Source organism: Lissotriton vulgaris, chromosome 3_1 (genome assembly GCF_964263255.1).
Source record: "Lissotriton vulgaris chromosome 3_1, aLisVul1.2, whole genome shotgun sequence".
Classification (NCBI taxonomy): domain Eukaryota; kingdom Metazoa; phylum Chordata; class Amphibia; order Caudata; family Salamandridae; genus Lissotriton; species Lissotriton vulgaris.
The window spans coordinates 1,530,828,708-1,530,845,176 of NC_141689.1; positions in this window are offsets into that span (position 1 = coordinate 1,530,828,708).

Consider the following 16,469-nt stretch of genomic DNA (forward strand, 5'->3'; position numbering starts at 1 on the left):
AATCTGATAAGGCCTTCAGGTAGGAGCTGTGGGGCTCGGCTTTGCTCTGCATTGGATCTGGTGAAGCTTTCAGTCAGGATCTGTGTGACGTGGCTCTGCAGGTCTCTGTGTTGTTCAGGGTCAGATCTGGAGGAGCCAGGGAGAAGTGCACTCTTACCAGCCGCCCTATCAGGAAGACAGATGTCACGCTACACTCAGGCCCCTATATCCACTATCCGACCCCAATACACATTTCCCAGTAAAGGAGCCATCACCAGCCAAAGAGTATCTGGACAGTCACAGAAAAGCTGTAGAAACTTTAGGCAGGGAAATTAAATATTTCTAAAAGTGCCTTTTTTCAATAGTAATTTAAAATTTGAATTTACCATTAAGGAGGATTTTAAATTAAAATTACAATTAGTGGAAGACTTATTTCTCAAGTTGTTCCCAAACAGAATTTTGCACTTTTGTAAATGTAATATACTAATTATACATATATATATACATATATGTATATATATATATTATATATATATATATATATATATATATATATATATATATATATATATATATATATATATATATATATATATATATATATATATATATATATATATATATATATATATATATATATATATATTCATATATTGTAATAATTTATATTTAAAATATATGTATTCAATGAAATAAACTAAACCAGTATTAGTCTATGGGAGGCCAGCCCTGCCACAATGAAAAACATCTTAGGAAAATGTTTTTCCCTGCCAGGACATGTAAAAGATTAAGGGCCTGATTTAGATCTTGGCAGATGGGTTACTCCGTCACAACAGTAACGGATATCCTGTCTACCGAAATATAGATTTCCCATTATATACTTAGTTCAACGCACAGACTCTTAAATGTGAAATACAGGTTTTTGTAACCCTGAAAAACGGTAAACAGTCATAATATCTATTCCAAAATACAGAATGGACATAATATCGAAGTAAAAATATAGAATGGACAAAATATCGAATGGACACAATATAGTGGTTAAAAATATCGAATTTAAGGTAAGTAATATCGATTTTCAAAATATAGAAGTCAAAATATCGAAATATACAATATAGGCATTAAATATAGCGATTTTTTAATAATATCAATTTTTTTAAAGTGTTTTGTATGTTAGTATATGTGTGAAAAGTGTATATTAATTTTTGTAATGTATGTTTAATGTATTTTAAGTAATGAATTTTATGTTATTTAATTTTTGCGTAATTTAATTCCTTAGCAGGTTGTGGGTTTATAGGGGAATAGGGTGGGAAGTAATGTAATTGTAATTAATTAAATATTTTTATTTATTTATTGGTATTCATTTTGAATTTATTGTTATTTTGTAATTGGTAATTAATTTTTATTAATTGCTAATTAATTTGTATTAATTGATTAATTGTTAATTATGTTAATTTTCTAAATTTATTTTCTGTAGCGGGTTGTGGGTTTATAGGGGAATAGGGTGGGAAGTAATTTAATTGTAATAAAGTAAATATTTTTTTCATTTATTCGTATTGATTTTAAATTTATTGTTAATTAATTTTCATTTGGTAATTCATTTCTATTAATTGGCAATTAATTTTTATTAATTGGTAATTATTTTGTATTAATTAAATATTTGATAATTATGATAATTGTATTAATGTATTTTCTGCAGTGGGATGTGGGTTTATAGGGGAATAGGGTGGGAAGTAATGTAATTGTAATTAATTACATATTAAAAATACTTTTTGTGTATTGATAATTAATTTACTGTTAATTTTTAATTGGTATTAATTTTTATTATTAATTAGTATTTGTTATTTAAAATTAATTCGTTGTTGAATAATTATGAACAGGTTATTAATTTTTAATAACTAATATGTAGTTGTATTTCTAATTCATTATTACATAATATTAAATTGGTTATTAATTTCAATTAATGTTTTATTGGTATTGATATTTAATTTATTTTTAATAATATATTAAATAATTACTTTCCCTACTGTTAAACTCACTGGAGTGGGAATAGTAATTTTCACCCTCCCGCTATCCAACGCTTTCCCTACTGTTGCACTCTCTGGAGTGGGAATAGTATTTTTTACCCCTACGCTATCCAACGCTTTCCCTACTGTTGCACTCCCTGGAGTGGGAATAGTAATTTTTACCCCTACGCTATCCAAAGCTTTCCCTACTGTTGCACTATCTAGAGTGGGAATAGTAAATGTCTCACTCCCGCTATCCAACGCTTTCCCTACTGTTGCACTCTCTGGAGTGGGAATAGTATTTTTTACCCCTACGCTATCCAACGCTTTCCCTACTGTTGCACTCTCTGGAGTGGGAATAGTAATTTTTACCCCTACGCTATCCAATGCTTTCCCTACTGTTGTACTCTCTGGAGTGGAAATAGTAATTTATACCCTTCCAATATCCAACGCTTTCCCTACTGTTGCACTCTCTGGAGTGGGAATAGTAATTCTTACCCCTACGCTATCCAACGCTTTCCCTACTGTTGCACGCTCTGGAGTGGGAATAGTAATTTTTACCCTCCCGCTATCCAACGCTTTCCCTACTGTTGCACTCTCTGGAGTGGGAATAGTAATGTTTACCCTTATGCTATCCAACGCTTTCCCTACTGTTGCACTCTCTGGAGTGGGAATAGTAATTTTTACCCCTATGCTATCCAACGCCTTCCCTACTGTTGCACTCTCTGGAGTGGGAATAGTATTTTTTACCCCTACGCTATCCAACGCTTTCCCTACTGTTGCACTCACTGGAGTGGGAATAGTATTTTTTACCCTCCCGCTATCCAACGCTTTCCCTACTGTTGCACTCTCTGGAGTGGGAATAGTAATTTTTACCCTTACGCTATCCAACGCTTTCCCTACTGTTGCACTCACTAGAGTGGGAATAGTATTTTTTACCCCTACGCTATCCAACGCTTTCCCTGCTGTTGCACTCACTGGAGTGGTAATATTAAATGTTACCCTCCTGCTATCCTACGATAAAATATTGTACATTTTTTATTAATAACTTAAATTAATTATATCTTAATTTTAAGGTTATTTGAGTATTTTTAAGTATGTTTTAGTTAATTATATTTATCATTTCATTAATTTTAAATTACTTTTAAGACATTTAAAAAAATTCGATATTTTGACTGTCTATATTTTTTACAGACTATATTTTGGATTCGATATTTTTGTACTTACCTGTTTGTAGATAGGAATTCGATATTTTGGCATTCTATATTTTGGTGACTATATTTTGGTAAGTCTATATTTTGTCATTCTATATTATGTCAGTGATCCCCTGAAAAACACCACTCAATACATAGTTGAAGTGTCTTCAATGCTTTTGGGTTGCTAACAGTCCATAAACAGGGATCCAGGCACACGGTGGTGATTGGAAACAAATCAATTTTGTTCTCGCTAATATAACACATGCACAAACTGCACTAAGAAAAATACATTTTAACTAAAAAGTGTTTTATTTCAACAGCTTAAATCTATTGCTTAGCACATTTGAAATGAACACACAAAATATTATAACAACAGAACATGTGAGTGTTGCGAACAACGATAATAAAATGAACATTTCTACCATAGTTAAAATGTCAACTCAAACCCTAAAAGTACTTCTACGCACCACACTAGGCGAGCATGTAGTATTATAACTTGCTACTAGATTTTCTTAGGGAGATTCAGTGCATGGGTTGTGTGTTTACAGCAAATTGCTGTAGTTGTCAAAAGTCAGGGAGATCATGTTCCCCACTGAAGGTAAACACACCTTGCACCACCTCCTCTACTCTCTGACTTGAGCTTGCTATCCGCTTTCAGTAGGAAGTGCAATGCGGCAGCATCTCTGGCAGTAAGGATTTTCTCTGGCAGTATCTTGCATGACAATCTGGGGCGACGGACCTCTCCTGACAAGTGGTCAAATGCCGGCCTTTTATGTCATATCTTATCTTAGATGTGCCATTCCTACATCACCTTGGGCATGTCTACTACACCCAATGCACATTAAGACACTAGTCTAAGACTTGTTCTTAAAAGCAAAAAAGGAAAAATGCAATAATTCAGAGTAGTCTGTTTTGTCTATTGAATTTGTCTGACCCTAAAATTGAGATAAAAAGGCCTGTGTTCTGCACTGATGTTGCATCAGTTATCTTGTTGATGTCATTGTCTTAGTGACTTGACTTGGCATAAGGAGTAGCTACACCTTCGTCAAAGCAGACATGTTGATTATTTTGCACAAATCATAGAAAAATCGAGTCTCTCCCTGTTCAAAATGGAGTGGGACTTTATGTTCTTTTTCATCACCTGCCCTAATTTAGTGTAGGCCCGCCATAGGAATTGCAACCGATTCAAGAATTGAGACATCTTAACTTACCCTTTCCTCCCTCACATTGGACTCTAGCACACTTAATGTAGGATCCACTGCATCTGTTAATTGTACTCACTCTTCTGGTCTTCGCCCAGAGCCATCTTGTCTTTCATTAACGAGCTGCAGCTTTTCAGAATGCACAGGGAATTATAGGACAAATTCTTCTGAATACTGGTTTCCCATGCATGCCAGTTGCAGAAGAACTACTGTTATATAGTCATTACTTTTTACAGGTCTTTTGAGACTGATTTGTACAGTTTGTGGGAAGTGTAAACTATGCACTAATAATACCCTTGATAGATCTGTTATTTGACTATAACTGTATTCCCAATCCAATATGGTAGCGCCATTGCCTGAATTGTCACTTAATGTGTTTACTCTATATAAGGAGGGTCATATTAGAGTCCAGTTGTGTTGCAGTTGTTTCTGGTAGATAGCTCGCTCAATAGATGCTGTGGGTGCTCCCCCTTCTCCAGACCCTGCTTGTTTTTCCCTGCGCTTCTCCTTGCAGCTTGATCTGGAGAGCAGGTAGATTTTTCTGATTTTCACGTTTTCTTCCCTGCTGGATATAATATTTCCGGAGCACTACTGGACACTCACTTACAATCTGCCGTCTGGCACTGCCTCTGATGGTAGTAGGCCATAACTACAAATGTAGACTACTTATCAGGCATTAACAAGATCATCAGCTCTTGAACACAAACTGCTTTCACTTTAAGGCAAAATCCACTATTGACACCCAACGCATTGCTGACCACGAATAATTAACTAACCCACATGTCTCTTGACGTATGGCAGTTCATCATGCTCCCATTTACATCTACATGGTTGGCGATGCTGATTCTCAAATCAAGTATTTGAGCATAGCCATTGTGGGAAAAGGTTTCTTTAGTCAATATTGGCAGTGTACACCCTGATTTCTGTATTGAAGTATTCGGTTAGTAGTTACATCTGCAGGACCAATTCTGGGAGATCCAGTCAATGAAGCAGTACAAAAAGTCACTTTCTGGTTTCTGATATGCTATTCGTTTGCCTTTGCATTCTGTCCTAGTAATGCATGAGTTCTATCACCCAGTTTGTCAACCCAATCAGTCTGATGTCTTACTTACTCACTAAAACTATTTATTCACACCTTGAAGACTTCCAATAAAGGCATATCCATCTTAAATGCCTCTATTTCAAATTTCATGGCAGCTCTCAACGTATACCTTCATCCCACAAAATCCATACAGGGCAGCCTGCCAGCATTTGAACTTTCCTGTTATACTCTCTCTATTTATATCATCCCACTCCTTAACCTACACATCTGATATTGCTGCAACTCACTTGAAATCGCTGGGACCCTGTGCCTTTGGTTCCTCTTTGACACCCCTGCTACTCCTCGCGGAACCCGCTTCGCGAGTCCCGCTTCGTGGGGGGTTTTTCTACATCATCTGAGGACTTTGCTTGTGGAGAACTCAGGACACCGACTGTGGGTGTAAGTGTAGCGAGCAGGGCTGCGAGCGAGCTGCGGGTCCGAGACTACAACTCCCAGGAGCGCCCGCCAGCCCGAATTGACAGCACCTGGGCCGTTCTCCCTGCCTGCTCCTCCCCACCTACGCGCTCAAAAGCCCCAGCCCTGGAAGCAAATTGGGATGCTTTGCTGCAACTCACTTGAAATCGCTGGGACCCTGTGCCCTTGGTTCCTCTTTTACACCCCTGCTACTCCTCGCGGAACCCGCTTCGCGGGTCCCGCTTCGTGGGGGTTTTTCTACATCATCTGAGGACTTTGCTTGTGGAGAACTCAGGACACCGACTGTGGGTGTAAGTGTAGCGAGCAGGGCTGCGAGCGAGCTGCAAGTCCGGGACTACAACTCCCAGGAGCGCCTGCCAGCCCGAATTGACAGCACCTGGGCCGCTCTCCCTGCCTGCTCCTCCCCACATACGCAGTCCCTATAATTGTATTCCCCCAGTCCCGCTGCGCGGGAGCGACCTGGAGAAGCCTGGGACAAGGGCGGGGCCATCTGTGGCCGTCCGAGGCCGATTGAGGTCGGGTCGGGCCACCCCTCTTTCATTTTTACTCTATGCTGACCGGTCTAGGAAGATTTCCTGGTAAATAGTGTTTGTTTGTTTTCATTTCATATTGTTCTTTTTGTCTGCCAGAAGGGTGGGCAAGTATACATCAACAAAATTACCCTACGTTCTGGTAAGGAAAGGCAGGTCCAGGTGTCTACCTCAAATGGGGTTTTTACAGGCACTATCGATCAATTCTTTAAACGTACTACCTGTATTCTAGAAAAAGAAATTGCCCTAGCTGAAAAACGCTTATTGCTTGACTTGGTCACGGGTAAGCGCTCTTCACTAGTGAAAATTCATGAGGCTGTTTCCCCGGTTCCCCTAACAGAATTGGTTTGTACCGTCAGAGCCCGAAACCCGATCTCCAAACTTGGAGAACATGACTACACACATCTAGTAAAAGGAAACGGGAAGATTTGTCACAGAAGGGGGCAATAAAAAGGTCCTGAGAACCAATAACACAGTTCCTCCCCCAAATAGCACATCAGCCCTGCTATCAAACCCCCCAGTGAATACTAAAACCACAGAAAATGATGCAGAAGGTATTCTTTTGGATAAAATCGAGCTGTTGATGAAATCTCTTCTTTTGCCCTTATTTGAACGGACTAGGCTATTAAACGATAAAATGGACCTCATGGAAACATTAGTAAGAGAAAATGTGGGCATTTTGAAAAAGATACAACAATCTACTGCCCCCATGGGGACAGAACTAATGTGCACACAGCAAAAGAAGAGAAGTGTGGCTCACTGGTTAGAGCAGGCAGACCCTGAAGCAGAGGTCAGACCCGGGACCAGGGTTCAATTCCCGACGCGGCAGGGTCTTGAGCTCAAATGTCCACGGACTCGATAATTCTCGCTTCGGTGCCTGACCTAATCATGGGTTCACACTCTGCAACTCTGGGCATTAAGCTTGCTTAATCTCCACAACGGCCCCCCGCGGCGGGATGCCTGGCTTTCACCTTGGGGATGCCCGTTAGGGGCTATCTCACAGGGAAAAGCCAGGACGGGTTCCCAAGGCAAGCGCCGAGGTGCCTCCGGGTGATTCGAGCGCTATATAAGAACATACAAAAAAAAAAAAAAAAAAAAGCTGTCGAGTAATGGGGATAAGGGGAAAATGGCCAAACCTGTATCATCATCCTTGAGAGCTCCCCAGCAGAAGCGTGCTACTGATAAAAACAAGCAGACACCTGCAAAGTCCATATCACATAAGGTAGATTTAGTTAACAAATCACAGCCCACCCCCAGAGGATTACCCAAACCTATCCGTCCAATAGACCAAAATAACCAGGCTAGGAAAACAGTTCCATCTAGAAACCAATGTGTGAATCTCCCCCCTGAGTCACTGCCCTATACTATAATCTTAACTGGAGTGGCCCCATTGGGAGAGGGAAAGGTGGAAACACATTGAGATTTACATAATAAAGTAAACTTCTGGTTACATAAGAACCGACCTCTTCCACCAATGTCTAAAACAGAAATCCTTAATGTCAGGAGAGTGGACTGGGTGGGATTTAGCAAAAAAGACCTTGAGGGGGACTGTGTTGTCATTAGTTTTAGGGAGCCATGGGTGGTGGATTTTATTTGCAGGGAACCAAGATTTGGAAGGAAGGGTGACGTCCAAACTCTGTCCCTGCATTATTTCTACCCTAAACTCAATTTAGTGAGAGATTATCCCCGCCAAAATCATTCCAATCAAAACAATAGATTTAGAGGAAGATATCCTCCAGAAGTGGCTACCTACCCCATGTTTATATCCCACCTCTCGAATCGCTTTGCACCGTTAAGTGGGCTGGACGGAGTTGACTGACTCAATAGGGGGATAGTGGAACACAATAATAGGGTGCCCAGATTGTCCATTGGAGAAACGTCTCCACATTCCTTATGCACACAGGTGATGGAAAGTAGCACCAAAAGCCCAAGAATCAACGCAGAAGTCTTATCGGGGGATCAGATAGGAAATGGCCCTATTGGTATAAATTCGGTAGATGAATGTGTAAGTAGCTCCCTATCTCAAGAGAGAAGTGGGGGGAACCTTGCATCACTTGGAAAGGAATCAGTAGTTCTTGTAAATACACTTAGGATATTATCCTGGAACATTGCGGGGCTGAAAGGGAAAATGTACGAGACAGAATTGGGGGCCTTCATAGAGCAATATGATATTGCAGTATTCCAAGAAAGTTGGTCAACCGATGCAGTATTTCGTCTAGGTTATTTGAATTTTTATAAACCTGCATACAAAGGGCCAAAGGGACGACCGTCTGGGGGGCTTGTTATTTGGATTAGACAATCGTTATGTTATAGGCCCCATGAGTTGTCTATCCCAAATGCAGATATACAGGGGCTAAAACTTAGCAGAGCAAACCACCAGGATTTGTATTTAATCAATATATATGCAAGGGGGCAACCAGGAGGTAAGAGTCCTGCAATTATTGAGGATTTAGATCTCCTATCGAATAATATTGCTAGAGACAAGTGTGTAACAGTGGCAGGGGATCTAAACTGTACATTTGAACCACTACCTACTTTGGAAGGCGGTTGTTATGGTGAGGTAGATCAGTTATGGAATATTCCCAGCCTGGCCATATCACCAGTTAAAAAGGTTACTGAGGCCGTTTTGCAGTGGCTTGGTTTATGTTTGGAGTGGGATTTAAGGTCAGCAAACGGGAGGTCTATGTCCGATTTGGCGGGAAATGCCACCTTCGATAATGGCTATAGTACTAGCCGCATAGATTATTTCCTAATTAAAATGGAGTTTTGGACCCTACTAGGGGATATGGAAATAATTGAAAGACCAGAAAGTGACCACAACCCTCTATCAATAAACCTGAAAGTTGATGGTGGCTTGCTTAGAAAAAACGCAACAAACTATATCACAGCCGAGGCAGTCCTCACAAACGACTGTCATAGGGTACGCTGGGGTAGGGCTCTGGAAGATCCTGGCACCATCAAAAAAATATCATTAGAAGTATCCGCAGCGACTAAAAAAGCGAAGTCACTACTGGATGATGTAGGGTCACTGGAGCAAATTAGCTCAATCCATGAGTCCCTTTTTGCTAAACTTAAATCTTTCTTTACAAAACCAGGAAGCTCGACGAAAACTGGTAGGAAACCCTTGGGTGCCAAATGGTATGACAAGACCTGCCGTAACGCACATAGTTCCCTGATAGCTGCTATTAAAACTAGGGTAACATTGGATATCAAAGTAGAAAGGGCTAAATACAAGAAAGTATTGAAGCAAGCAAGGACAGCATCGGATGACCAACGCTGGCTGGAACTTTATGAGGCTAGCTTGTCCACCAACCAGCTTAAATTTTGGCAGGTAGTGAAGTGGGGAGGGTCATGGGACTTGCAAACCCCAGTTAACCACGTCTCAGCCGAGGACTGGGTTGAGCATTTCTCGGCCCAGTTCAGCGGCATGGTGACGGGAAAACATAATGTAGGGGAGAGTAACCTGCCTCCCACTCCTGAAGCTATTTGTGGGAGCATAGTTTTTAAAGAAATCGAGACACAGAATGCATTAAAGCTGGTCCAAACTGGCAAAGCACCCAGTATGGACTGCGTCCCTGCGGATCTCTTTAAGCATGACATGGATAATTGGGTCCCTTATATAACCACCCTGGCTAATGCTATCGCCAGAGGCGCCAGAGTACCAGACTCCTGGAAAGGGGCCGAAATCCTCCCTGTATATAAAAAAGGTGATAAGACCCATGGGGGGAACTACCACCCTATAAGCCTTATCGATGCCCTGCAGAAAGTAATTGCTAGAATGTTGCTGGGTAGAATTCAGATTTGGATGAGCAAAGAAAACATCCTGTCCCCAGTGCAAGCTGGCTTCAGGGCCAGTACAAGCACTGTCGACCAAGTGCTCAGATTTATTCTGATTAATTGGAAGACAGCGCATTTTGGCGAAGGCACTATATACGCAGCGTTCGTGGATCTTAAATCTACGTTCGACTTGGTCCCCAGAGAGAAGATGTGGGTAGCCCTAAGGAGAATTGGAATGCCGCCTGAATTGCTTGAGCTAACCATCAGGCTACATGAATTAAACTTTTCCAGAGTTAGATGGGGCAGCCAGGGCCAGGTGACGGAGCCCTTCCCAGTGACCCGTGGAGTAAGACAAGGGTGTGTCTTGGCACCAACTTTGTTTTTACTCTTTATTAACCAAGTAGTGCAGTTTCTTTCAACTACCCCGAAAGATGCGCCAGTTTTGGGTGGGACTAGGTTCCCCCTTTTAGTTTTTGCCGATGACACTCTGATTTTGGCAAAAACACAGGTGGGTCTCCAGACTGCAATAAACAAGTTTGTGGAGTTTTGTAAAATAAATGACCTTGAAATTAACGTTTCAAAAACCAAATTTATGGTCCTGACCAAGAACAAACCATTAAGGGGTCAAGTAACTATGAACGGTACCATCTTGGAACAAGTAGGGGTGATGACCTACCTAGGGGTGGTTATAGACTACAGGCTGCGCTGGAAGGAGCAGATCGAGGCGCTCTGTTTAAAATTTGCCCGTTTATCGGGATGCCTTGTTAAAGAACAGCGTTGCTCCCAAACTAAAAGAGTTCTGCCAGCGCTAAAAATCTATAATGGAAAAATTAGCTCAGCCATCCTCTATGGCCCGGATCTATGGGGTAATGTAGACCTCGCCCCTCTAGATAAAATCCAGAATAAGTTTTTCCGTAGACTGGTAGGTCTCCAACTATGAACACCGTCACTCCCCCTTATGTTAGAAATGGGCTGCCAATCCATTAAAAATCAGGCGCAATATAGGATGGTAGCCTTGTGGAGACGTATCTGGTCCACTCCGGAACTATCTATGTTTGCTAACGAGATTCTAGATGTGAGATCGATATTAGGGTCAGGGAATCTATCTTGGTTTAAAACCGTGAAGGCTACACTCTTCAGAATGGGTCTTCATATGCAATGGTCAGATCCGGGAAATCAGGTATTCCCTTCGAAAAAGGAATTCAAACTATTGTTTTGGGCTACTGTAAAAGAAGATCTGGTTTTGCTTTCACAGACTCCCAACCTGACAGGTATTTTTCTGCTCTACAAAGTGGTTCCACATACTGAGACCTATTGGGACAATATTACCAAAAGTGCAGACAGGAAACTCTACCACCAATTTAGAGTTGGCACGCTGCCAATAAGGGAGTTTACCAACAAATGGCATAACCAATCGTCTTTGCACTGTCCCTGGTGTAGTGAGCAAAAGGAAACTATGGGCCATTTTCTTTTTGCTTGTCCAGCTTACTGCGCACCACGTCGGAAATGGCTTAAACCCATCTGCAGAAGGATTAATACACGGGTGCTAATATTAAGATCTAATACAGCAGAGTGGATGTCCATAGGTATGGCGAAATACCTCGGATGGGCTTGGACCATCAGAGCTAGACACCTACTAGGTGACAAATGAGATAACTGTAACTGTAGGAACACACTTACTGTAGTTGTTTAATGAATGAATTGTAAACTTTTATCGACTTCTAAAAACGTCTTTTGATGTTATTTAATTGAATTTTTAGCAAGAAATGATTGGCTGAATTGTATTTTTTAAAGACTTGTATTTACTATGTTGTATTTTTGTATATATTTTATCTGTTGTCTTTTATGAAGAAAAGTTCGAAATAAAGACGTTAAAAACTGCACTGAAACTGATATTGTTCCTATCAGAAATGAGATCCTGATGAAGCAGTCCCCCATCTTTTTACGTTGTCAATGCTTTTCTACAATAAGTCACCTCTCATCCATCCTATTAACTGTACATATTGCCTAGGAGGTACCCAGTGCTGCTTGTGGCTATTTCGTACCAGGGCCAAATCTAGGCAATGATAGAATCACTTGACAAGGGTCATATTTTCAAAAAATACTAACAACAATAACTATTTCAGTTCTAAATAATTCGAACTAAAGTATTCACATAGTCAAGGCTAGATTACACAACCTCTGAGACAATTCCCACATTTTATTTCCATCCAACTTTCATGTGGGTTAAATCACCCACAAACCCTGGGAGGTGATCCCTGACCTCCACTCACACAGGTGTCTTGTGTCTTGAACCCAGCCCCATAACCATCAGGTTTGGGGGGAGTCTTACCCCATAGTGAGGGATACATCACAAGCCCAGTGTTGCCATCACTATACAGCAACTCACATCTGTGTCCCTCACACCTTAGGGTATACATTATTTCTACAGAATGGAAAGGTGAAGAGACCCTGCAATACTATCTAAAACTCTAGTTTCTTACCAACTTCAAATACTAACTTGGTGTAGCAGTTAGTTCTCGCCACCACAAGGGCTACCAGCCAGAAAAAAATGCTTGGAATACCCACAGGGTATCAATGAATAAGTTATTCCAATAGAAGACAAAAGTACACCAACACTATGAAACATCTGAGCTCCGTGCAAACTTTTTGTGTGGGGTATTCCTAAGATGCCCTCTGGGCACCATATAGAGATTTTGCCTTCACAACTTTCAAGCACCTGACAGAAATATTCACCACTGTCACCCCAATTATTTCTCTGTATCATGTACAACCAAACTATGAGCTTTTCAGGAGACACAAAAAACCAAAGCTACCTGGGTGACTGATGCAACCAACAGAAAGTATCCCGGTGTATGTTCTGGTGATTCAAACTGTCGGTCTGTCAGGATTCTTAGAGCAAAGTTATGAGAAACCCTCACCGACCAACTTAGGTGACATACTTCATCATTGACTTGTCATGTTCACCCTACGGTGAGGTGTGGTGACAATAAGCGCTTCTGTGGTGGCGTAGAATTACCGCCAGTTTTTGAGGTGAGAAATCTGTGAATATTAAAATTCCATTTCTATGGACACCAATGTCTGTAATTTATTGTTGGTTCCGTGTAGGGATACTAAAAGCAATAGTGGTGGGACACCGGTGATAGTTGTTGCTCTTTTTCCCATAGATCGACATGTTGGTGCCTTTCTAGGGCCCCCATGTTGTTCCAATGCTTTCGTCAGGATCAAGATCCCTATGGTTCACTGAATTCTCAATTATACGTGCATCTACACATATTCATGCCTAATGCACGTAATACTTGCTGTGGAGGTAGTAGTATTCTTCTAGTGTAGAGTTCCTGATAAATATATAAAGCACCGATAGGACATGAAGAACATGTTAACATGCAGGAGTTGTCGTCACTCCTAGATATCTTCATGTTCTCTGTTCAAGATAATAATATGGCTATCACTAGTATGCAACATTTGTAGCAAGCACTATTCAAAACTCTGTAAACTCATGCTGATGGCGAGCATAGCAATGAACGTCAAAATGAGAACAGAGCACTCAGTGGCCGAAAACACTCCTTACCATGGTAAAGGAAACTCAAAAACCCTGTGGAGAAGGGGGAATTTGGCGTCCTTTGTGTTCAGACACTCCATAGGAAAATACGAACAGATTGGAAACGATCAAATGAGCAGCGGTGGCTGGTACAGGTAAACGCGGTGAGGTGGGGCGCTGAGTCGACAGACGGATAGGTATAATTAAATAAATAGATAATACCTAGTCCGTTAGGTATAATTAAATAAATAAATAATACCTATTCCGGCGAAACAGCCATTACAACGCGGCTGTTACTTCGCAGGCCGTTACGACGCATGCGTTACAACGCATGCGACGTAACCACGCGCACACTTTACGCCGCGGGCCATTACATCGCATACGCATTTAAAACGCATGTGATGTAATGGCATCGGAGCACAGACAGCAACGCAGGAACCGGGGGAGCAGAGACTCGGCGACACTGGGAACGGGAACGGACCACGAGGAAGGAGAGAAGTAAGTGGGATTAGGGTTTAGTGTAGTCTCAGGTGGTAGTAGTGTAGGCTCTAGGGCTCAGGGTAGTATCAGGGGGTTGTAGTGTCTGATTGTGTTTTAGAGTTTAGGGCTTAGGGTAGTGTAAGGGGGTTGTAGTGTATGCTAGTGTTTAAGACTTTAGGGCTTAGGGTAGTGTAAGAGGGTTGTAGTGTATGCTAGTGTTTAAGACTTTAGGGCTTAGGGTAGTGTAAGAGGGTTGTGTTTAAGACTTTAGGGCTTAGGGTAGTGTAAGGGGGTTGTGGTGTATGCTAGTGTTTAATACTCTAGGGCTTAGGGTAGTGTAAGGGGGTTGTAGTGTATGCTAGTGTTTAATACTTTAGGGCTTAGGGTAGTGTAAGGGTGTTTTAGTGTATGCTAGTGTTTTAGAATTTAGGGCTTAGGGTAGTGTCAGGGGGTTGTAGTGTATGGTATTGGTTTAGGCTTTAGGGTTGTGTAAGCATGTCCGGGACAGACTGTACGTAGGGGTAGGGTCGTGTTTTGAGTACTGTTTTGGGGTAGTTTTAAATTATGTACTGTAGGGTATTACTGTGGACTGTGTGTTTGTAGGGTAGTGTGTTAGTGTTTGGGGGATATTTAGTGATGTAATTACATGCAGGAAAGTTGAGGACGATGTAAAGGCATATAGTATGCATTTCAAAGGAAATGCAAACTAATGCCATGCGTTAAAAAAACATGCGTTTGCGATGTATCATCATACATCCCCTATTCCGTCATCTGTCGGATTCCCCCCTGCTGCACTGCACCCTGCCCTGCCCCAGCGCACTGACCTGTGCCAGCCGCCGCTGCATATGAGAGGACCCGAAACTGACTAAACGTTTGGGCCAGTTATGTAAAGCACTGACATCTTTAAAGGGCAATGCCTGCAATTAGCCTAAATGTAACGACTTCTCTGGATCTTGTAGTTAGACCAGGTGGGCTGTTATAAATTCAACGTGAGCCAGAATTATTGTGTAAAACTTGTTCTGAAATCACATCAGCATGCGTACATGCCGTAGAAGCACTAGACCACATAAGGCAGCCCTCAATTTTGAAAAACTGTCACGAGTGACTGCAACCATTTAATGTGCCAATGCTTAAAAGTAATGTCAGTCTGTAAGGCCATATACGTTGTTTTAACAGTTCAAAAAATCCACAGGGACCAAGTTTTATAAATGTATATGTCTATACATAAATATAAGTTCTATCTGTTATATGTATGTATAAACAAGCTTGCAGTAGGTCTCCTGTTGTTAATACATAAACCAGGTATATTGAATGTTAGTGGGCCCATGTGCTAAGGCCCATGGTACTCTGGAAAGTCAAACTCATGTAAAAACAAGCCATAATGTGAAGTTATAGAGCGTATATGTTAGAAATGGGGGTCTCTAGTTGGCAGAGGTAGGTACCTCTGTCCAAATAGTGACCCTCACTTCTAGTCAGGGTAAGGGGGATGCACATTTTATATCACCCATGCTCACCCCCTGGGTTGCTTGGCACGAGCAGAGAGGCTTATCCCAAAGGCAATGTTTAAAGTATTTGTACTCAAAATACACAGTAAAACAGTGATAACACCACAAATGGATACCACACCAGTTAAGGAAAAATAAAGTATTTTTATCTAAACTCCATAAGACCAAAACGACAAAAATCCAACATACATGTAAAAGAATATCAGATAGATTCATCAAAGACCCGTTTTGCGAGTCTGTAATAGCGATTCATAAGGAATCGCTATTACAGACTCGCAAAACGGGATTCATGTAGGAATCGCAAAATTAAATGCGATTCCTACACATTCCTTATTTGCGATTAGCAAATTGCTAATCGCAAATAAGGAATAACTCCCCATTCATTCCTATGGGCCAAAAGGCCCTTAGGAATGAATGGGGAGTATTCCTTATTTGCGATTAGCTATTTGCTAATCACAAATAAGATAGCGATTTAAAGGGTGCCAGGGGTGTCCAAAGGACACCCTGTAGCACCCCTTAAATGCAAATTCAAACAGGTGTTGCGCACACACATGTCCAAAGGACATGTGTGTATGTAACATGCAAAAGAAAAAAATGCACTAAAGTGCTTTTTACTCGTTTTTCGCAATTTACCACAAAGTCAGATTTCGTGGTAAAATGCGACCAAATATTGCAAATTCGCTATTTCAAATAGGGTGATGAATTGCATTTAAGGAATCTCTATTAGAGATTCCTTAAAT